General features: G+C 35.8%; 1 long non-coding RNA gene across 1 annotated transcript in view; it reads right to left on the reverse strand.

Moving 5' to 3' along the window:
• The window catches only part of LOC145675928 (uncharacterized), a 113,618-nt gene that overhangs the window by 65,839 nt on the left and 23,156 nt on the right, over positions 1–24,623 (reverse strand). The window contains exon 2 of the long non-coding RNA XR_014129249.1: positions 6,412–6,473. This is a non-coding gene — a long non-coding RNA (uncharacterized LOC145675928). The remainder of the gene's footprint in view (positions 1–6,411; positions 6,474–24,623) is intronic.

The following is a 24,623-nucleotide window of genomic DNA, read 5'->3' on the forward strand; positions in this document are numbered from 1 at the left end:
AACATTTCAAGCCAAAAGACTATCTGTAATTGTAATCATCATATTGGATACGCCAATTTGAATTTTATAATTTTAACATCAGGTTCTGAATCACCTGTTCTAAAACCCACTTGGCAGTAAGCTGTTCGTATCATTTAATCTTCCGATTATTTTCTTAATGATTATTTTCTGTTTATGCTTGGAGGCACCTTTAAAGTTCAAAGGGTGGTTTTTACCCTTAAACCCGCACCATTGTCAAAATAAAAATAAAAAAAATACGTGACGATTATTTTTTGATATTCTACAAGTATGCAAAGTTTCAGTCAAATCAGTAAATTACACTTCCGTAAATCTCCTTGTTAGTGCTGTTCAAGTGGGACAAATAAGTTAATTGGCGAACATGAAGTCAGAACAAAGAAAAATACACCGATGTTACGAAGAGAATGAGCAACGTTTGTGAAAATTTGATGATGTAATTACAGTCTTAAAAGGAATTGAGTACAATTTTAGACTCTGAGTTGAGTGATTCTATGTAATTTTATTTTTTTTAACAAAATTCCTTTGAGGTATTATTCAGTTTATATATATTATTACTGTGTCTCAGGAACTTTGTTCAATATATTTATTTCTATTTAGAAGTGATGCTGAATACTTTGCAGTAAATTTGATTTTTGAATTAGATTTGATTATTATTCTATAAAACTCGCCTATTTACACCTCTGAATCGTAATTATTGTTACGAATGGACTAGTGTTGTATTATCATCCTGTCTCAATAACAATGTTAATCAGTTTACACTATTGCAGAGTGGCTACATTATGACACTTCATGACTGTTCATTACAAGCATATGATTAATGCAATCAAATATTAGGCTATACACCGAAACGTCCTTTACAGCCAAGCGTCCTTACACCGAAACGTCCTTACACCGTAACGTTCGTACACCGAAACATCTGTACACCGAAAGTCCTACACCGAAACATCCTACACCGAAACGTCCTACACCAAAACATCCTAGACCCAAATTTGAGAATGTTGAAACTTAGGGACAACTCATAGTTTGAGGTTATTGGTGTAAAATCGAAGGATTTGAAACCTGATAGGCAGTGATTAACATCGATTTATTTGAAACAATAACAATTTAATATTTTGAACTTTAGTCAAAACCCGTAGTCTAAGTTTATTGGTAGAAAATTAACTTCAGTGAAATGTGTTTGGTTAATCTCTACTTCTTATTTCTCTAATTGCTTCTTGTTCTCTAATTTTGCTGGCTTGTTAGCAGAAATACAGCACATGTGTGGTATCAGAGAACTAGATTACGGTACAATAATACGTACTAATGTTGATAAAATAATAATATTAATCAGTGGGTATTTACGGTTTTGTTTCGGGGGGGCTTTGCTAACTTCATTCCTGGAAATGTGAAAATTCTGCAAGACATTTCATGTACTTTAATATAGTAACTAAAATTTCTGGGGGCTTAAGCCCGGAAGCCCCCCTTAAATACGCCACTGACAATAATAACAAATAAGAAAACGATAAAAAGAGGAAAACTAATATAAAACATAATGCAGATAAAAGTTAATTAAGCAGAAATAATTCCTTGTCAACGTTGTAGAAATTAAGCTCTTTATTTATCTAAAACAACGAAAAGTTAAGAACAGCCGTCTTAAAATTAATTGTCAGTCAGTCAGATCTCATAAAATTTTCGTTTGCTTTAAGTTTAAACTTATATACTTAAAGAATCTGCCAATGTTTTTAAAATTTCACATTTCCAATATAGAGGAATTAAAATCGTGCTATTTTTTATGTTATGATTGGTACTTTAAAAAGCAACTTCGTAATAATAATAATAATAATAATAATAATAATAATAATAATAATAATAATAATAATAATAATAATAATAATAATAATAATAATAATAATAATAATAACGAATTACCAAGGTCAGTGGTAACCCAAGCCGTCAAACCAATATATGACATATACATAAAAATGTCACTTACATCTTTTTTCTTTTTCTCTAACATACTGTGTCCAGTATCCATGGCAAACCAATATCCAGTATCCATGACTGTGGTCATGAGTGCTGTAGGAGTCTTATGTAGTTGATGCAGTTTAAGAAACACTTGTATTAACGTATTCTGTCCTAAGTCATGGTAAAATGTTTCTTCCTTCTCTCAGACAAAACCCGACAAATCTGATGCTATGATAGAAGGTTACTGATTGATTTTCACCTTATGTTTATATAGGTGATTTCCAGGGATAATGAAGCGTCTCTTTGAGTTCTAATGAGATTGCTTTTTGGAAAGAATTGATCATGATGTGTGAGAGAGCTTTATGAACAGAGTTTCTGTGAGATCAAATGATTCGAATGTTCGAGCAGAACACGAAATGAGTTGAAAGTAAAAATCCTTGCAATGAGGAAATTGCTTTTATTCCCTGTATTGTATATGATTCAGGCTTTACTTTAAACTGTTAAGCCACGTGTCACATCCATACTTGGTGCTGAAAAGAGAATTATACTCCAAACAAACATCAAATAAACCGAAACAGTTCGACGATCTTTCCATGATTCAGATTATTATTATTATTATTATTATTATTATTATTATTATTATTATTATTATTATTATTATTATTATTATTATTATTATTATTATTATTATTATAGTCCACTGTTTGTAATACTAATAAACGTATTAAATACCTACACTTCCTAAGTTTTTCAGTCATTGTTTCATACTGGGGAAGATCCTCTTTCTCTTTTGAAATAAACGGCGATATTAATAGTTTGGTTGAACTGGTTTCTTCTTAAATCTTTTGTGACATTTATAATACGGCTATTTATATTTGTAAATCAAAAAAATTCAATTTATGTGCGTATGATATACGCAAGGACCATTTACATACACTTGAAGAAGAAATCTGTAATATAAGATCCTTTTAAAAAAAAGTAGTTCATTCCACAAAGAAGATGATGATACTCCCCGATATAAATCAATGAGCTTGAAAAGCCCAGATGGACAGAAGTAATTCAAATAATAGACATTCACGACAGTAATCGCAATTAGAGAGAACAGACGGGGCTTGAAACAAAGACGTTTAATGCGTTAACACATGAGACATTAAAAAGATGCAAATTCCAAATTATAACATTTTTTTTCATTGGAAATCTCAGAAACTTGTCGGAAATTAAAGCCTCTCCAGTCATTCGTAGCCTCTCCAGTCATTCGTACAACTCTTTGCTCGAAACTTCAGTTTTTATTTCGTTACTGTGTGTACATTATTGATACAGATATTACGCCACCTGTGCTGTAGATACTATTAATCACGAGACGAGAAATCAGGTTTGTCTCTGAATTAAAAAAAAAATGTCTCGTCTCGTTTTGTAAATTTATGTAGACTACAACATTTCTGCTCTGATATTTTAAAAATTTAATCCAGAAGTTATTAGAATCCTATCATGTCACGGAAAGTGTGATACACCATATTTATTATTGGAGTATACTGTGTAATGACTTGCGTATCTTTAAAATGTTGAAAAATCTTCTTCATTGTGTTCGTGCAATCATTTTATCAATTTATAATTCCCATACTATGAACCATGAGACATTAAAACAGTGTTTGGGATCTAAGACTCGGGTGAATTTGTGTTTCTCACGAGGCTCAAGAAATTTATTGTCTTGTCCCGACAACAAGACGAGAATTGTCATACTTCTCGACTTGTCACGAATTTAAAAATATACTGCTTATCTCAACTTTCAACTCGAATTAAAGGTCTGCACGGGCCGGAATTTTTAGCTCGGGCCAGGCCCGGCCCGTGAATTTATAATGTGAGTCCTGACCCGAGTGCGAAATATATTTCAGCATTTAGGCCTGAGCCCGGCCCGAGCTCGTATGATAATCAAATAAGCCCTAATTACAGAAACTTAATAATTAACACAAAATTGTATTTTTATTTACAGCAATTAGAGATTTAATTTGACAGTTGTGCTTTAAAAGTTCTCCAGAAAGAACGGTCCAATAAATATCGTTGTAAAATATATTCACAAAGTTAGGCCTGAGAAATATGGTCGTATATTTAAAAATTTACTGCCCAAGCCCGGCCGGGACCGAAGTAATATATGCTTTGTGAGCCCGAGCCCGGCCCGCGGGCCGGGTCGGGCTTGAGCCCATGCAGACCTCTAACTCGAATACGAGATGAAACAAGAAATTTCTCGTCTCGTGGGCTACGTTAGTTGTAGATACATTCTTCATTAACAAGGAATATGTATTCAAAGTAAATTATCATGTCATACGTTTAGGTAGTGAACTGTGCAAGAATGAAGGTTATCTCAAAAACATTTCCTCAAATTATAAAACTAGTTTATTCAGTAGTGTTTGTTACTTACTAACTACAAAATCACTCATTAAAAAATTACACTATTGTTTTCTTTTTGCAAATCTTGGAAATGGACCAGCACTGGTCAGAGCTTTGAAGGATTTGCATTTTTCCCCGTTTTTGTTTGTTTGGATCCGTCACTGGGATATAGCCCTGTATTATATTTTCTAGTTTTCCTCTTAGAGTTGGATTCTAGGAAAATGTGTTTCATTTCAGATATTTTCTTTACTTATAATATACACAACAGATCACATCATCTTCATTTTGCTTTTTCTCAAGACGGTGTAAAAATGGTGTGACCAAAGAATTTCTTGGGATTATGACTAGGTATAAAGATCTCTCTCTCTAACGAAATGATATGTCACGGAAAGTTGATTATGAACCATGAAATGATTTAGAGGAAGCCAAATTTGGGGGAAACCCCGGACCCTTTCCACTAGATATTGCCGTCACCTTCTTTGACTTTGTCTACAAAAGGTGACCTTACTTTTATAATGTGGCCAAAGCATCACACCAACGGAAATTAAAATATTTTTTTTTTCCTTTTTTTCTCCCTTACTTAATGTAAGAAAATATATCATTTTAAAAAATTAAGTACTGTTATTGTTAATTGCACCTCGTTATCTCCTCATTATTCCGCTCAATTACTCCAGGTATGTAAATATAGAATATAATATTGTCCCGTGTGAATTCCGGTAAGCATATTAGACACGGAAGAAGATATATGGGGGTGTATTTGGAAATTCCACCTTTTGTCTCTTGGTCGGCTTTTTTATTCTATTTGTTTGAATAATGTGTTATATAAACTAACATCAACGACAAAGTTCCAGGAATTAAGTCTGGAGGTCTCGGTTGGTAAAAACGCTTTGCGCATTACCTTTCTTCCATAGCACGGGGTAATAACCGAGGAGCGTGCAATAGTGTCAATTTGCACACCTTGCAATTGGGGGTTTCCAGATTAAATTCTCGGAGTTGACTAGCTTTTAATTTGAAGTTAGTGAAAGAGATGCTGCTACGTACAAAGAAGCAACTATGTGCTGTAAATTTTAAAAGATACACACTAATAGATTATATATATTTATACGGGATCACGGTGGGGCTTCTGGTTCGATCCCAGCTCCGCCAAGTGGGCTTTCTGGTGAACAAACACCGTGTACATGGGTTTCTCGGGGTTCTTTCTTTGCCTCTCCACTTTCGTTATTACACCATTATTATCTTTCTCATCACCACCGTGTCCCCTGGCCTTGATGCACTATCGTATGACGTTAAACTAAAAAAAAAAAAAAAAAAAAAAAAAGTATTCTCATATTTGTGCATTTTATTGTTGCATACTATTTTATGCAGTAAACTGCTTCGTTTGATTCACTAATGCAGGGCCGCCCACAGGGGGGATGTATGGCGCAAGCTGCGCCATTGAGAAAAATTTTGGGGGGGATTTTACTCTACTTTCGAACTAGCAATTTTACTGTCGGAATAGCATTAAAACACGATTTTGAGAAGCTAATTTTAAAAAATTTTCCGGGGTGAACCCCCGTACCCCCTGCTGTTTTTTGTTGGATATCACTTCTTTTTGTAGGCTAATTTCGAGGATAACATTTTCTTTTGGTATCAAACTCAATAACTTGTAACTTGGGTCTTACTTTTCATGTACAAGGGAATTATATCAATATTTTGTAAAGAAAAAAATAATGCTACTAATTGTAAAAAAAAGAATACCTGTGCCATACACAGTGTGCAGAAGTTTTTATACCCTTCAATATCCTTATAGAGCATATTTAGTACTGTACACTACCAAGACTACTAATAAAACTAATGCCATTTTTATAATTACTACTGCCCCTACTACTACTACAAGCATTCTATAATACTACTACAGGAAATAAAAACAAAAAAAATAACAATTACTAGTACTATAAAAACTACTGCTACACTGGGCAATTGTTTTTAGAGAACTTAAATTTTGAGGAGGGAAGAGATTATTAGTTTTGGGGGGGTGCGCCATCAGCTTTGGGGGGATGGGCACCCCTGCACTAATGTACTTACATACTCCACGTGATATATTTCAGTATGTTCTGATCTCTTTGCACTGCATAAATAAACAGTCGCTGGAATTAAAACAAGAAGGAATAGTCTTAATCTACTGAGCAATGCTTACTATTTACTGTATAACGCACTTCTGTTCATAAAAAAATCCTTTTTTAATTGACTGTAGTTCAGCTCAAAAAGGAACGGCAAAAAATTGGTAAAATAGTTTGTGAACTGAGTTCGAAATTGATTTTATCTACCTTCAGTTTTCCATCTTGACATGCTCCCAGAAAATTGTTTGATCGTGACGATCTTGATTTCACATTGCTTAAAAAGCTGCAACGGCAAAACGCACCCAAATACAGGTAGACTACCGGCATTTTTTATTCCTTATGAGTTAACTCAATTTATGTGGTTGGAAGTTTTCAACTAAACCAGAATATTATTTTCCTTTGACGTAAATTATCCTGCTCTTTTATTTTAATTCGTATATACTTTGCTATAAAATAGGAAAAACAAAATGTTTAAACTCAATGGAGTCTGTGTATAGGGACTTGTAATTATTTGTCTAAGATTAAAGATGTGATTATTTTTCAAAATACAGGTGGACGGAATGTCAAGCATTAGTTTAGAATCAAAACTAGAAAATTGAATGATATCCTGAGCTTAGGGCAGTGTATATCTCATAATACTGGTGGCAGAGTTAGAGGAGAAGGGGAGCGAAGGGAATTAAGGCACACTATGGCTACACAAATAAGTGCATCATCATTGTAAGCATTCTGCCTTCATTGGCAAGTCACTTAAGCACACATTTAGTAGTTTCTATTAGTGCTGTTGGAGTTATTCAAATAAGTACTCAAATTTTTCTCCTGATATTCGAACATTTTAATATTCCAAGTTCGAATTTATTTGAATAATCATTAGTTTTTCGAATAATTCTTCGAATACTTGAATTTTCGAATAATCCATTATTCGAATAATGAATTCTTTGCATTTTTACAGCGCTACTTTCCACCTTCCGTCAATGTTTTTGTTCTAACGTACGAGACATTATTCTCTTCACATCGTTCATTAACAACAATCTTTTTATTCATCTCCCCTTTTAACTTTTACCATACCTCTTCCACATTGCTAATAAAGCCTTTCTTTCTAATCATTTAATGGTAATTATTTTTCTCTTTAATATTGTTCTTCTCTCCAACTTTTGCTAACATTTCTTCTCCGGCTCTCCCTGCTGAGTTAGTGTTCACCTTCGCACCTTATGCTGAATGCATTACGTTGGTTTGAATTGCATCTTAAAACTGTAGGCTCATGTCTGATACAACCTCGATACTGGAAAGGCACGCTAAATTTCAAATAAATAATCCATTCTTCTAAATACACACTTTGAATTCTTAATACAAGCTTACCATAGCTCTTCCGTACTATTAGTAATACGGTTTTAGAAATAGATATTTAAAGAAAGAAAATAATATCAATTTGAGCTTTAATATAACTTATTTACATATTTAAAAGAAAGAGCGATGTTTGGAGGAAAGTTACGTAATTGTTAGGATAATTAAAGAGTTCGGTTTACCAAAATTCCTCTATACATTTACCCTGTGTTTGTCCGTCCGGGAGAAAAAAAAATCAACTACTTGACAAACCATCACCAAATTAGGTCAGAATGCAGAGTGCCAAAAGTTAGGAAAAAACTTGGTTTTTGGAGGCGATATTCAAATCGAAAGTGGTAGAAATTCGAGAATCATTTTCGGTTTATACGTTGCTTAGGCCTACTATAGAGCAAAATTGGTAACAGATAGTTACAGAGAAGCAGCTTTCTGCAATCGATTAAACGTCTCAAAAATAGAGTATAGTTCATCTGTACCGTTGATTCTCTACTAAAACCGAAAATGATAAAAAAAAAAAAAAAAAAATCCACTACAACTTTCACTTCCAATAAGGCTATAAATAGAGCAAAAATGTTAAAAGGTAGCGAGAAGGTTTGTTTTGAATCGACTTAGCGTCCTAAGAATAGCTCTACCATCTTCTCTCTTAATCCCTTATTCAAACCGGAAGAGGCAGAAATAATCCCCTTCCGGTTTCATGTTGATTGCTATAAAATGAAAACCGTAATAGTAGGGAGAAGCGGTCTTACGTAAATTAATTAAGCGTCCCAAGAATATATTCCATCTCCATTCTAATCTATGTATTAAAACTGGAAGTCATATACTACGACTTCCGGTTTGAATATTAATTGAAAAATAGTACGTTCATACAAACTGAACTTCTTCACGTTGTGTACGTGTCGCACTGCTACTTGATTCACAGATTAAGACTCGATTAAGAATAAATCCTCTTTTGGAGTTGGTCCTAATAAATTTTTTACGAATTTCAGACTCATATATATATATGAGACAAGAAGTTTCGAGAGAAGAGGTAAGAGATGTAAAAATAAGTCTATTACTAATTAGTATATACGGTATGATTTCGAGGTGGCTAATCCACTGTAAGATCTTCAACTGTTAATTTGAGAAGTGTCACGCAAGAGTGTCTGCTTAACTGAACTTACAAGAGGAGTTCGTGCAGAACTTGTTTTTGCTATAGCTTCCTTTCATCACCAGACAAATAAGCGTACTAACGCGTAAGCGTGTAGAAAATGAGAAGCATTTGGCTTATCTGCAAGAAATACCTTTCTTGTTTTTTTTACTGAACCAAAGAGAATATTCCCAGAAGATTTTGATTTCCTAGAATTCTATGTTAAAACGAGTAAAAATATATGTTTAAAAGTTTTAGGGAAGTCCTAGAAGACAGGAAAATCCCAAACTTAACTGACAAAAAAACTAATCCAGACAATTTTCTTGTTTTTCTCATAATTTGCGTAATAAATTACCGTAATCTTCAATGCAACATCATTAAATACACACCGTGCTCTCTCTCTCTCTCTCTCTGTGTCTTTATTTATTTATTTTATTTTATTTTTTGTAATAAACCATTACTGCAAAAATATTAACTAAAGCACATGCACGCTATTGAAGAAATGAATCAAAATTAGCAGGATTAAATATTATACATAAGCAGTTCTTAAAATTTTGATTTTGAGAACCCCTTTGATCTGATGTGGATTTTGTCGGACCCGTATAACAATTTCTTTAATAGAAGGTGAGAAAATATTTTCATGTGTCCATATTGCATGCGCACCACACTTAATACTTGCAACAAGAGCACTGATCGGGGAAGCAAACCTGAAGCAAACAATTCCCATCGGGAAGCTTATTATTTATAATTTACATTTTACATAATTTCAGTTTCTATACGGTCACACGAGACACATATGGTTGAACATTATCATTTACACCTTTTCTGTTTATCAAAGTTCACTCTGAGGCAACAACTTTTGAGGATTTTTGACACACAATATCAATCTATTGACAGTATATGTACTATGTATTAATGATTTCATCCACTGCAAGGAAACTGTAATGGATAATTCGCCTTTCATTGCACCAAACTGCCATCATTGTCCTCATTGAATGTATGCTTTGAATCTTGATCTGCATCCAGGCATTGTGTTAAACTTTTCAGCAGATGTGATTAGACGAGCCAGAAAGGGACAATTTCTTTTCTCTAATACTCGAAGATGTGCAGCTCTCTAAATGCTGAGTTTGTGCCGTTCTGGCAACTCATGAAGAACCTATTTGTCAAGCTTTTTCACCTTCACAAAGCAGCAAAGTAACTGGAAAATGTGACTATGCTTACTCCCAGTTCGGCAGCAAGTTCTCGAATAGCTATGAAAGGATTAGTTTCAAGTAGTGCCTTCAAGTTATCATCGCAGATCTCCCATGGGGTTCACTTTGTAAGGCCGTATCTCCTAAACAGAATTTCTTAAACCAGTATCTCACTGTGTGTTCATCAACAGCATCTTTCTCGAAAGAAGCATTGATGTTTCGAGTTGCTTCGGTTGCAGAATGCTCAAATATCAATTTATACAACATAAGAAGCCATGGGTTTTTAAATCTATACTTAATTTAGAATTTCTTCAACATTTCAGGTCTAATATGAAAAATAAATACATAGTTAGATAGAGCAAAAAATAAACAATAAAATGACATATAACAACTTATATTAAACTTTAACGATTACAAGAAAATTAGCCAATATAAAAATGATCATTTCATATGGAACACTTGAATAATTAGGGGAGCCACTTTTTATTTTTATTTATTTATTTATTTATTTTTTAAGGTTTGAGCTTGAAGATGTTTCTTCCAAGTTTCTCTATCTTCAGCTCTTCCTGTTTTAATTCACAATATTTTGTTTTGTTTTAGAAATCATTAATCAGTTGTGTTCTTCCTATCCCTCGCTTCCTATGTCTTCCATCTTTCCTTCTATGGCGGTATGAAGAAGACACTTTCTTCGAAAGATTTGTCCAATTCAATTGGTCACGCTACGAAGGATGTTGGCTAAAACGTCCTCTTCCATCTGTTTTAAAACATCTTCATTTGTTATTCTCTCTTTGAATTTTATGTTCTCCATCTTCCTTCAACACCACATTTCGAAGTTCTCTCAATATTTTTTTTTCGGATATGCTACTATTTGTTAATATATATATATATATATATATATATATATATATATATATATATATATATATATATATATATATATAGGAGCTTAGCTTTCCCCTCCCCCCGTTGACGCTCAGCTATACACTGGATAAAGTGGGCTTCAATCCTGCTTTACACTGAATAAAACGGCAAAATATGGTTTAGCCCCTCCCTTGAGCAAATGCCGGATCCGTCCCTGTATATATATATATATATTACTTAAAGTAATAAATAAATAATCTATTCAAGCGAATAGACTATAAACCGGAAACAAATGACGTACTTTTTAACGCCAAAAAAATTCGTTTTTTCAATTTTCTCGAAAACTACACATCAGAATTTTGTTTAGCTCCGTTGATCTATCGGTTGACATATATATTTTGTGTAGATAATGTTATAGTTAAACGCAGGGGTAAAAATAGATCTGAAAAGGTAGGGGGACGGTAGATAGCAGCATTATGTCCCACCGTCCCCCTGCCTATCTTTAACCATTGTAATTTTTTTTAGGGATGGGGGAGACACCATACATATTTTTTTGGAGGTAGGGTGCGGCGTTCCCCCACGTTCCCCCTCACTTTTACTCCTGGTTAAACGAGAATTAAAGCTGAAGAGTCGGGATATATATCTTATTAACCGTATTGCCTACTGCTATCATGTTAGTGACATAATAAAAAGCCTAATGAGGATATGCTTCAGGCAGTGGCGGCGATTGGACGTTGAAAGTGGGGGGGCAAGACATGATCTGGATATTTGTATATCAATCTTAGTTTCCCTGGTTGTTTCTAACACTTTGTTTGATGAAAGGTTGTATAACTAATAGGATACTATCTTTTTCGGTTAAAATACCGTATCGTACTTCATATTTTACTAAGTAAATTGACAAGAACAAAGGAAGTAAGCTCTAGCCCTTTGTATCAGATGTAGATACGATAGCCTTTTGTACTCTTAAACAACTAAGCTGTAAGAAGAGATTTGATTCATTGCACATGAACATCTTAAAAATCTGTCTCAGAAAACTGTGTAATCAGACAATTTAATAACAAATTTGAAAAACAAATAAATAGAAAGAGTAAGAATTATGACAATGAATAATGAGGTTTGTGTTATAGAAGTTACATTGAAACTGGGGATTGATGAAGAACTTAATTTTTAATCCTACACATCCTATTAAATATATATTATTTCTCTTAGAAAATAAAAGACAGTAAATACAAACATATGCTACGACATTTAAAGAAATACTTGCTTTTGCAGCTTTCTGCAACATGTTCGTTGCCATTAGGTCGTTTTCACTTTCTTGAAACACATCAAAACACAACGCTTACACTCACTAGACACTCCAGTAATACAAAATAATTCTAAAGCCTAGAATTATGATGAATTTTCTAAATTTAATCGTATATACACTCGTACACGATTAAACACACCATTTCACTCGTATATTACACAGCAAGAAAATGGAAAAGGAGAAGTTGTTCCTTATTACTCTCTTTTTATTGATATTCCTTAATGTTATAAAAGTAACAAAGAAAATTCTGTCACTTTTTCACCCCACACCTTCGAACATTGATATGTAACCTAAGACGTACCTGGAAAATAAAAAAATAGTCCCTATCAGCATCGACGACATTCTGCCAAAGTTCTGGAAGGCCATGGATTCCGTCGCGGTAGAATTTGGTGGGCCGTGAAGCGAAGAAGGTGCATTTTACACCTCTAATAGGGATTTGAACTGGCGTCCTCTAAGGTGATTGTCCAAGGAATGGAACAGCTGATAATCAGACGGTGCAATGTCCGGGGAGTATGGTGGAAGCAATAGTGATTCCCATCCAAGGTGTAGAATAATGTCCCGGCTCATCCGGGGCTTAGCGTTGTCCTGTAACAGGACAACTTTGCGATTCAGAAGTGCTGGCTTCAGAGTTTTGAGTTTTTCTTGAACACGGCTCAACTGTTGACAGTACACTGTTACATTGATGTTCTGACCAGGTGGTAGCAATTCCGGATGCACGATGCCGCGAGCAGTCCACCAAACATACAGGAGGACCTTCTTCAGGTACAATAATAATTTCGGCTGCTTTGGAACCGGCTCATTCGATGCTTACCAATGATGACGGCACCGCGGAGCTTCATTCAGGACCCTCTTCTCATCACATGTCAACACTGTCCAGAAATGGCTCCTTCCTCAGACGAGACAGCGAAAAAACACAAGTGTCTGCTCGCATTGCCTTCTGGCCCGGAATCATGTGGGACCCATCGACCCAACTTGTAGTGCTCCCCAAGTTCATGGAAGAGCTACCGAACGGTTTCTCTACTCTCACTGAATTGTAGTCCCAGTTCATCACATGTCTGGCCACTGTTCGTCTCAATTGCTGCCTGAAGATCTTCATTTTGTACATGTGTTGGTATTCTGGTACATGGTATATCTGCGAGTGTTTCGTATCTGTCATTAAACTTGTTAAATCACCGCTGCAGGTCCGCGTAGTCGCGACACCCTCACCAAAGGCCTGGTATACCTTCCGCCCGCTGTAGGGGCGTTTGATCAGTTTTGAACTGTCAATTTTTTTGCAATTAAAGAATTACTTGTGAAAGACTTTTTTTTTTTTTTTTTTTTTTTTTTTTTTTTTTTTTTTTTTTTTTTGCGAAATGTTCTCTGAGTTAGTTTCCTGTAGCAATTCTTGTAGCTTTCTTAACTCGATAGGAAGACAATCAATACATACTAACGCAACGACACACATTATATGACACCTTTTTTTTTTCTATGAACCAATAATACATACAAAAACTTTACATTTCTAAATGAAACTATATACACTAATTTGTTGCTTCAAAAAAGTGGGGGGCAACTGCCCCCCTTTGCCCCCCCCCCCCTAATCGCCGCCCATGGCTTCAGGAATAGTTAGTTTCATGTTTAAAAAAATGGCGTTACTGCATCAATTTTAAGGTTGATTTACTCGAAAACTATACATGAGGGTTCACATTTACCCATAGAATTTTGTTAAGCGTAGTGACATCTATCGATTGATATATGTACTATATTTGGACCTCTCTCATCCATTAAATACTAATAATATTTTAGTCCTTGAAACATACCAATATGAAGTCAGATGAGCTGTCAAAGGAAGGGGGGAAAGGTAAAGGTAATCTTTAATTTAATGTCCAACGGTACGCCCCTTAGGTTAAATGAGATGTATTATTAAAGAAAGTTAATGATTATAAACGGATTAGCAGAATGGGAACGGGCGAGCAAAACGGAAAACCCAGAGAAAAACACGGGAATGATGTACAAAACAATGTAATAATTCACTAAAATATGATGAAATTAATTCGGGAGCAAAAGAAGGTAAATTTAGGACCTGTCACCCAATGCCGTAACAATGGGCGGTACAACGCACTGAGGCCCCATTGTGCCCGTTAATTACTGAGTAGACTACTAAATACATATATTTTATTAATTTCTTATGTGCGAGAGAAAATCATTGTCAATTTTAAAATTTCCAGCAATTTTAGTCTTTTTTTTTTTTTGTTGTTGTTGTTGTTGTTGTTGTTTCGGGGCCCCCAAGCCTATAGGGCCATTTCTTATGTGTGAGAAATAATGATATGAAGTGTGTGGTAAAATTCTAGTTTACTAGTACCTTTCTTAACTTTTTTTTTTCGTTTTCCGGTCCCTAAGCCCAAGGATCCCCGCTTATTTATTTCTTATGTTGAAGAACTAATCATTGTGAAATTTTAGATTATGAGTAATTTAGATAACATTTTTTTTTTCTATTTTTTCCCCCCAAGCCTAGGGACACACTGAACACGTTTATTACTCAGTATTGAATAGGTAGTTAATATTCTGTTATTCATTTCTTGTTTGAGAAATAATCACTGTGAAATTCCAGATTACTAGCAGTTTTCTAACATTCTTTTCTATTTTGGCCCCTCAAACCCGTTTAATACTGAATACTTATATTCCGTTATTTTTTTCCTATGTGGGGGAAATAATCATTGTGAAATTTTGTATTACTATTGCAACTTAGTTGTTTCTTGTTCTGGGAGTACTTTTAAGATTACTTTGGAGGAAAGTATTTCTGCACTTTCGCTTGTGAGAGCCCCCAAATATCCTCTTGCACCGGGGCCCCGAAGCGTTTTGTTACGGCACTGCTGTCATGTCACCTAATAGACAAGACAGTAAATACCCAAGTGAAATGCTCAGATAACTTTCTTTCTCTCTCTCTCTCGTTTTAATTTTCATTGAATTGTTCGATTTCCCCCGCATCGCAGAGTCATCTAGTAGCGAAAGTCGTAACTTTTCCAACGTTTGCAGTACTAAATACAGATACCAGATGGCTGCACTATTCACAGAAAGATTGTTCTAAAAGAATGATTCGACTGCAACAGAAAGTGGTGGTTGCTGTTGTTTAGCTCACGTTACCTAATGGTGCAAGAGCTTCGTTCGTTTTTGGACTAAACTTAGATAAGATATTATAAAACAGAAGAGAAAATATACTCGGCAAAACAATTTCTTTAAAGCAATCCAATTTATTATTTTCTCAAAGCAGTTGCGTATCCGGATTTTTTGATTATTGATTAGATTAGAGTTTAACATCCCTTTAAGCACCATGGCTATAAATCATATTGGACTTACAGATTAATGTGGAATCTGAATCACAGGAGCCTGCGCCGAGAATCGAATCACGGTTTTCCGCAGCAAAGAAGCATATGTTAACTATGTAGCCCGTGGCGTAACAATAGGGTAGGCAGGGTAGGCATTGCTTACGGGCATAGATGTTCATTTTACTTCGACCTCACTCACCCTTGCCCTCGCAGTAGCAGTTGGCCCTCGCCCTCGTTCACCCTCGCCCTCGCGAATGGAATTGTCCATCGCCCTCGCGCGCCCTCACCCTCGCTGTCGAAACTTGTCCTCGCCCTCGCGCACCCTCGCCCTCGCCATCGAAGCTTGTCCTCGCCCTCGCGCACCCTCGCCCTCGAGGCCAAAACTTGTCCTCGCCCTCGCGTCCAAAACTTGTCCTCGCCCTCGCGCACCCTCACCCTCGCCATCGAAGCTTGTCCTCGCCCTCGCGCACCCTCGCCCTCGCGATAGGAGTTGTCCATTATCCTCGCTCGCCCTCGCCTTCGTGCTCAAAACTTTTCCTCGCCCTCGCGCACCCTCGCCCTCACATCATTGAGGGCGAGGGTAAGTGAGGGTGAGGAGGCCTCGAGAGGGCCTCCTTCGTGAAGATCAGAGCATCAATTATTCAACCTATTTGTTGAATTATTTCCTTATCATCAGTGGCGGATCCAGGGGGCGATCGGGCGATCGCTCCCCCCCAGGAGAGGAAACTTCTTTATTTTATATATACAAATAAAACGCATCCCAGAGTTTGGAGCTCTTAAAAGTAGCTCTAAGTAGCAGTATTACAACCCACCACCCCTACCAGAAGTCCGTCCTGGATCCGCCCTTGCTTAACATACGTCCTAAAGAAAGGAAATTAAACATATCATCGTATAACTTACTGTGGAACACCTAAAATGGAACAACTGTTACAATGGAGATCTCGGTCGATAGTGACGTTTACATCATTTATCAACAGTATCCAATGCCTTTACTTCAAAATGTTCCTTGAACTACGATGCAAGCATAAGTATTCAGCCACACAAGGGCGGCTCTCATGAGGGTGAGGGTGAAATCAAGGTTTGATGAGTGGCGGTAGAGTGACTGCCGCGGACTATCTGTCAGAATTTGACAGTCAACACGTTGGCCATCCCTGATGTATGTAGCGTAACTGAGGAATTTGAACAAATTCAAAGGGCTTAATTTTGAAACTCCGTCAGCAAACAAATAAAATACTTCAGAACACTATTGTTGAATTATCACTCGGAAATATATACCCACTCTAACCTATAACATGAATGACTTCATTGATTTGAATGTGAATCTAAGTTAACTGGTATTTTAAAATATAAACTGAAATGTGTCAATGTGCTTGTAGGGTTAATTTCGATGCTCAAATATAGTTAATATTCACCACTAATAGAGATACATTTCTCCTACCTTAACAATGTTAAAATTTTTAATTTTTTTCAATAATTGCCATAAATATGAAACTTTGTCTGAGAAACTACCCTAGGGGCCAATTTGTGCACTTTATCACTTTGGTCTTGGTTCATTTTTGGCAGCTATCATTGTTGGAAAGTTTATTTTCAGTAATTCCCACAATTATGAAATGATATCTTTCAAACGTTGTCTCAAGGATTCCTTACACTACAAATACGCAAAGGCAAATGAAAAATGAAATCTTTAGTTTAAGATCCCACGATTATGCAAGCTAAATGCTAAAGGAGACAGAAGTGAATGATGAAAGAAATAGTTGAATGAGAATGTGGTAGGAAACTGGAGAATCCCCAGAAAACCCACGAACACGATGTCCTCTACCACGAACTTACTTGGACGGGAATCGAACATGCGACCCTTCGAACAAAGGTAATTTCTCTATCGCTGAGCCACCGTTCCTCCCTAAATGGCACGCGCAGAGCTTAGCGCCTCCAGGGGCCTTGGAAAGATTATCGAGCCTAAAATGATTTAGCACTGACTTTTATAAATCCACCAATTCAACAATTAATAATGTCGTGCAAACTTTAAGATTGTAGTAATGAAAGAAAAGATGAAATCTTTAGTTTAGCGCCCCAGAGTTATGTAACTGCTAAAGGTGATGGATGAAATTGCAAGTGAATGATGATGAAAGAAATGGTGGAACGGGAAAGTAAGAGAACAAACCTTTATTTTCTTTAGCACAAATAATTAAATGTGTAGATTAATTGATTTCCAGAAATTTTATTATAATTAGCAATTAAAAACTGAAAGGGCGATCATAAACTTTTCTTGCCCAGGACCTCGTAACAATTTGTTACACGCTGCCATACATCATTAAAACGGGAGTAGAGTGACTGAATTATTTTGCTCTGTGGTTGAAAAGTAATAATGCAAAACAGACAATTATTGACTTGAAGAGATAGGATAGTTTAAAAATTCTGACTGGGGAATAAAATCTTCATTTTTACGTCCTACGATTATCGCAGTCTTGTAGCCAACCTGAAGATAGTAGCGCCTGAAGATAGCCAACCTGTAGCCCACTGAAGATTCTTTGCGAATATCATTTCAATGTGAATTTCGAACAAAGATCTAAGCTTACCTTCATGCTTACGTTACGTCAAACAACTAACATATAAGGTGGAAATTATTCAACTTTTTTCATAAGATGTAATCCAGCTGACTAATTAAAATTTTATAAGTTTTATATGTTATATGTTGATTGATTAAATGTTGCACCTGATAATATGTAGTCGTTACTGCTTGTTACATAGTATTAGCGTGTGTAATGGTTGTATGGGGGAGAGGAGTATTTAAACGCTAATATTCTAAAGTGAAATATTTACATAAAAATTAGGATAATTAAACATTTTCAATAACTCCCTCTTAGACTTCGACTCTGGTTATAGGTCGATTACCGGTGATTACTGAAAGTTAATGATATTGAAATATACAAAGGAAGTTAGTATAGTGTCTAGCAAGCATGTCTGCTTTGCAGCAAGTCTCAGGTTCGATTCCCTTGAGTGAAGTTTGAACGCATTATGGTGGTTCGGATCCTACCATAAACTATAGATTCACGTACCATTTAGCATCGGCATCGGTGATGAATTATAAAGGGACATTAACTCTAATATGTCAGAATACAGACAGATCGACTGATTCCCAGATATTCATAAGTAAAACTTTCCAACAACTGCTATTTTTTTCTAAATATAGATCATGAACGGTTTGAAATGTTTATTCTGTTGTGTGAGAACGTTTCTCTATAGTTAGAATTGAGGACATCTTCGAAAGTTCCCCTTCTGGAGGATGAACACTAAGAATCATGAAATTATAGGTGTAAACCTGAATGCAGTTTTACCCACTTATCTCAATAGTAATCTATGTAAATGTAAGGTCACTTGACAGGTCCAAATGTAAGGTCACTTGACCAAAGGCTTTGATAATGTCCCCACAACTTCCACGATGCGGGGCCACCAACTCCAGGGATGTAAAATATATAGAAAATGTTTAGAAAGTAGAGGCGAATAACTAGGGGCTGCAGCGGGCAGGGGCTGTGTTGCAATAATAGACTATCAAAAACTTCCTGCTCAAGTCCTAAAATTTCACACGGCGTACACCATAGTCTTAAAATTTTCACAGAGTATACGCTAGTCTTAAAAATTTCACAGGTTATATATGCTAGTTTTGAATATAGTACTACATGCCTTGAAGCAGAAAGTATGCGCAAATGACTAAGATTGAGCAATACACCTTCGTATACTCTCGACTACACCCCTGAATATATGCTTTTATTTTCTTAGTTTGCTTACATACGTGTGAACGCGACCACCCAAGCCCCTCGTTACGACGCCCATGATTAGATGAACCATAGCCGAATACTTCAGGTAGTTTTGCTTCTTTATTTCTAAGTTTTCCTATGCTTTGCTGACTAAATATCAGTTGTCAGGGAGCTTTAAAACTTGCGATATAGAACCAAATCATTCTATTTTAATATCCTATTTAGCGAAAAAAATAATAATAAAAACGTCGATAATGAAGGGTAACAGATCACAGAAAGAAGCCTACTGGACGCCCAAAATAGTCTCCCTTTTCAAGACTGTGCGCTGCATATTCTTACACTATATTAAAAACGTTTTCAAAGATACCAATCTTAAAAAAAATAAATAAAAAAAAAAATAAAAAAAAATAAATCTTTAGTTTAACATCCAACGGTTATGCCATCGATGGCTAAAGGAGAGTGATGGAATTGCAAGTGAATGATGATGAAAGAATAGGTGGAATGAGAAAACGGGAAAATCCCGAGTCCCTCGCTCCTGCAGTAACACTTGACCCTCACCCTCGTTCACCCTCGCCCTCTTCGTCAAAGCTTTTCCTCGCCCTCGCGCACCCTCACCCCCGCCATCGAAGCTTTTCCTCGCCCTCGCGCACCCTCCCCCTCGCTGCCGAAACTCGTCCTCGCCCTCGCGCACCCTCACCCTCTTCGTCGAAGCTTTTCCTCGCCCTCGCGCACCCTCACCCTCGCCATCGAAGCCTGTCCTCGCTCTCGCGCACCCTCGCCCTCGCGGCACTGTGGGCGAGGGAACTTGAGGGTGAGGATGCCCTCGAGAGGGCCACCCTCGCGAGGGTGAACATCTCTGCTTACGGGCTCAGGGTGTTTCGGTATATTAGGGGCTCCTCAGGGTTTTAATAAAAAATATGCAAATTATATAAATGGAGCCCCAAGTTTTCGCGGTCTTTATTTCCGAACACGGCAAGAATAAAAATTCCTGCTTACTTCCCTCGTAGTTTATTACATTTATGTATCAATTTATTGGTATTACTCTTATTTATTTACACTACCACTGCAAAAACGTCCGAATTTTACATGAGTATATTTTTAATGAACAGGACACTCTGTCCAGTTAACTTTTAAAAGACATACAACGATAGAAAAAGAAAAACGGCCAATACCCTCCCACAGATAATTTTCGGTTTATACCGTTTCTGCCATAACTTATAGATGGTCATTCATGGGGCCTATTCCATGGGTGGGTGGGGGGCGCCATTAGGGATTTTATCTAGGGATGCCAAAGTCCATTGTTACGCCACTGCATATAGCCACGAGGGGATTTTCTTTCTGTTGCAAGGGTGGGGGAAGGAGGAATCCAAAAGTTGATTGTATGGAAAAAGAGCTGTTTTGTTGGATATGTTTTTGCATGGTGATCTGTACACCTTCTAACTGTCAACTGCAATTGATTCAAGTTCTGGTAATGTATCAGTGGCGGATCCAGGCCGGGGCTGGGAAGCTCATACTCCCGCAGTTTTTTAAGTGACAAAAGTAATTGAAGCTATTATTTATATATTTTTTTGAAAGTTTATAGTAAACTCATGATATACCTATCATAGTCTGCGTTCTGGATGGCCCCCAAGTTTTATCTTCTAGATCCGTCACTGGTGTTATTCGGAGTTCTTTAAATCAATCAGTCAGTTTGTTGTCTCAACATAATAGATTTGAAAGAGATGGAGAAATATCCCACGTGAAGCAAAACTTAAAAATACGCATAATTTCAAGGGTCTACAGTTTTATATCGCTAGTTTTCGAAACTACATAAACAGAAAGATGCAGTGGTTATTTAGAATTTTCCCAGGGGTTTAATGTGAAAGTGATAATGCGAAAATACTGGTAACCCCTGTTGAGCATGATCAGAGATATCTGTCCGAAGGAGGGAGGGGAATCCGTAGTTCCGGAAAGAATTCCTGTCGGGCTTCCTCCTGAAATCATTACTGCTTAGAAAGAACATATTTTTGACTACAAAAGAAAAAAAAGAAAGAAAAAAGAAAAGAAAACTACATCAAGTAAAGTGCTAAGGTGTACAACTAGGGATGGTCAATTTCTTTATTATTATTATTTCGAAAATCCCTTGTCAAAAACTATTTTTTCGAAAACTCATTTTTTTCGAGAAACGAATAATTGTTCAAGAAAATGAAAAATCGAAAAATGAAATTTCCGAAAATCGAAAAACAGATTTTTCAAAATTGACCATTAGCAATAGAGACGACATTGTGATTAAAATTTCCTGTCCGAAATTATCAAGATTGCCATGGATAAAATTTCATTTCATTCAACTTGAAGCCTGCTTAATTAGAGTTTCCTGTTCTTATACAAATACGCTCTTCGATTTTTTTTCTGGGTACAAAAGCTTGTTTCATGAACGAGGACTGACCCGCAATCGAGTAGATGGGATTTCAAAGGCAGGCACGTAGCCAAGGGGGGTCAGGGGGGTCCGGACCCCTTCTTCGTGTCCAGAAATGAAAAAAATTAAGGAAGGATGAAACAAAATGAAACGAGAAAAAGAAGGATCAGCGTTAAAATTTTTTTTAAAAAGCTACAGGAAGCTTTTTTTTTTTTTTTTTAACTCTTTCTTATGAGGAGATTTGTATTACTTGCAATACATGGCGAGGTGAGCGAGATATCCTGGAAGAGTCAGGGAATTTGAAATTTGTAGAAAAGTTACAGAATTCTCAGAATTTCTGCTACTGGTCAGGGAGATTTCAAGCTTCCGGAAGCATAGTGCCGTTGAGTAACAGCGTGGAGATTTTTGATCATAATTTTTCGTTATCGCATCCTTGCAAAATCAAACATGTTATTTCAAAAACAATTTTCTACTGCTCCTTTAACCTGTCATTTGGAACCGACAGTAGTTGACGGAATAATAAAAACAAAAATATTGTGGAAAGAAAGTTCTGTTAACATTTGATCCAACAGAGAAAGGAACGCAGATATTGTAAAATATTTTCCAAGATATTATTGAATATGTACATTTTATAATAGTGAATATGTATTTGTCATAATAGTTGAGATCATAATGAAAGGAAAATTGTTATATTTGAATGAACAAAGAAAGGAACGTAAATATTGTAAAATCTTTTTCAATACTTTTTTTTTTATTTTTTTATTACTTGAGATTTCTTCATAGTTTGTTATTAAAATAATTACCAACATATCCTAATTTTATTGTCCTAACAAACCAATATATGTTCATAGTAACGTAGTTTACATTGATCAAGCTCCTGGGCCTTCAGAATTTCATATCACGCTGCCCCTTCCCCCCGTTACGAAATCCTGGCTAAACGAACCAGTATATGTTCCAGTAAAATAGTTTAGAATGATCGAGCCCCTGGTGTGATGATCACAGTATTTCATGTCACGGATCCCCCTTCACGAAATCCTGGCTACGTGTCTGTCAAAGGACAGCATTTCCTGTCTTATTTATTGTTTCTAACAAGTACAATTCAGTCCCTAACTCGTGCTACAATTGAGTATGAGTTTTTACCCAATATCCGAGTGATAACAAAATGCTAAATCGAAGCAGAGGTGATTTCAAAGGAGTCTGTGCAACATTGATCAGATAGTACTCTGCACTTTCGACTGAAACAAAATAGTTTCAAGAATCAAGAATCTTTAAGGAGTGCTGTATCTGTTTCGTAGAAAATAACATAATATTATAATTGAGTGTATGTACAGTTGTTGTATAAGAAAAACAAGTTGTAAAGTCAAATTATAGGTTCACAAAACAATCACCTATGCAAGTACACTCATGTCCAAAATAATTTCTATATCTATAACTGTCTATAACTAACATATCTATAACTGTCTTCTTGTAAGAATATAATTTGAGAATTATTTTGCAGGGTACTTTTAATACTGATACTATGTGTATAATTGGGAAATATATATTTGTGGTAAATTTCATAGGAAAATAATTATAAATAAGAAAATTAGAATGAGTAAAACAAAAATGTTGATAAATGGATAAAAAAAAGTTTATTTTTCGTTTTATTGTTCTTATTTACTGCTCTTTTGACATGAAATTTGCCACATACATGTCTTTGCCGATTATACACATACTAACAGTATAAGAAATACCGGGCGAATTCGTTATCAAATTATATTATTATCATATCATATTTATAGACATGCGACAATAATTTTGGACATGAGTGTACCTTGCTCGAAAACTAGTAAATATGTTTACATTCGTTGATTAATTTGTATGAATGTCCTTCGTCAGCAGCAAGAAAATCCTACAGTTAAGGTGGGGTCTGAATCACTGAGTTCGATGCTCTCCCACTGGGAATGGAATCCGGAACCTAATGCACCAAAGGCTCACACGCTAGCCATTAGACTAATGATGAGGGTGTGACTAGAATTCCGTAATTTGGAGTCAAGGGTCCTGATCCTCTTGAGTGTCTTAAAACTTCATGACATACAGTAATTATTGATTGAAATTCACGATTCTGACATATAACATAGTAAAAGCAATAAGCCTAAGCAATTGAAATTCTACATTTCCACAGTGCTATCAAAGATTAATTAACAAAATTAAAGATGAGACATACACCAATCGATAAATCTAGTCGAGCTGAACAAAATGATATAAGTAAGCAGTGTTACCAGACATCATGATTTAAAAGTAGCGAGGGTATGTTCCAAAAGTAGCGAACTTGAACTATTTGCAGCCCAAGATGCATCTTTGTTTAAGTCAGTATTGTGCTACTCTTGAGTTGTGTGCAATTTACTCTATGCTTTTCCACTATTATACCTCACTTCTATAATTCATTTGCTTTGGATAATATAGAACACAATTAAATTTGCAATACTCACGTTTAGACAACATCTTTGGCTAAACATTAGCTGAGACATCAACACAACAGTGACCTGCAACTCAACAAATATCTAATGTTGTCAAATCTGAAGGTTAAAAAAAAAAAAAAAGTACTAAGGCAAGAATTGCTTGTTAAACATTAACTAGTATCTAACATGTTAATTTTAGTAAAACTATTCTTCATTGCGAGTAGAATTATTCAACAAATAAAACTATTTTATTATACAAAAGTAATAATGTATTGTGAATTTATACAGGGTGTTTGAAAACAACACCGACAACGTTTGGAAGGTAATTCCTGACACCAAGATAAGACAAAAAGTATAGACCATCCTGGGTGCACAAATACTTCCTTTCGGAGTTATAGCCTGCCAGAAACATGAAAAAATGAACTTTAAAGGTCCATAGCTCCAATGCTATGGGACCTAC

The sequence above is a fragment of the Thermobia domestica genome, chromosome 1 (genome assembly GCF_964235325.1).
Source record: "Thermobia domestica chromosome 1, izTheDome1.hap1.1, whole genome shotgun sequence".
NCBI classification, from domain to species: domain Eukaryota; kingdom Metazoa; phylum Arthropoda; class Insecta; order Zygentoma; family Lepismatidae; genus Thermobia; species Thermobia domestica.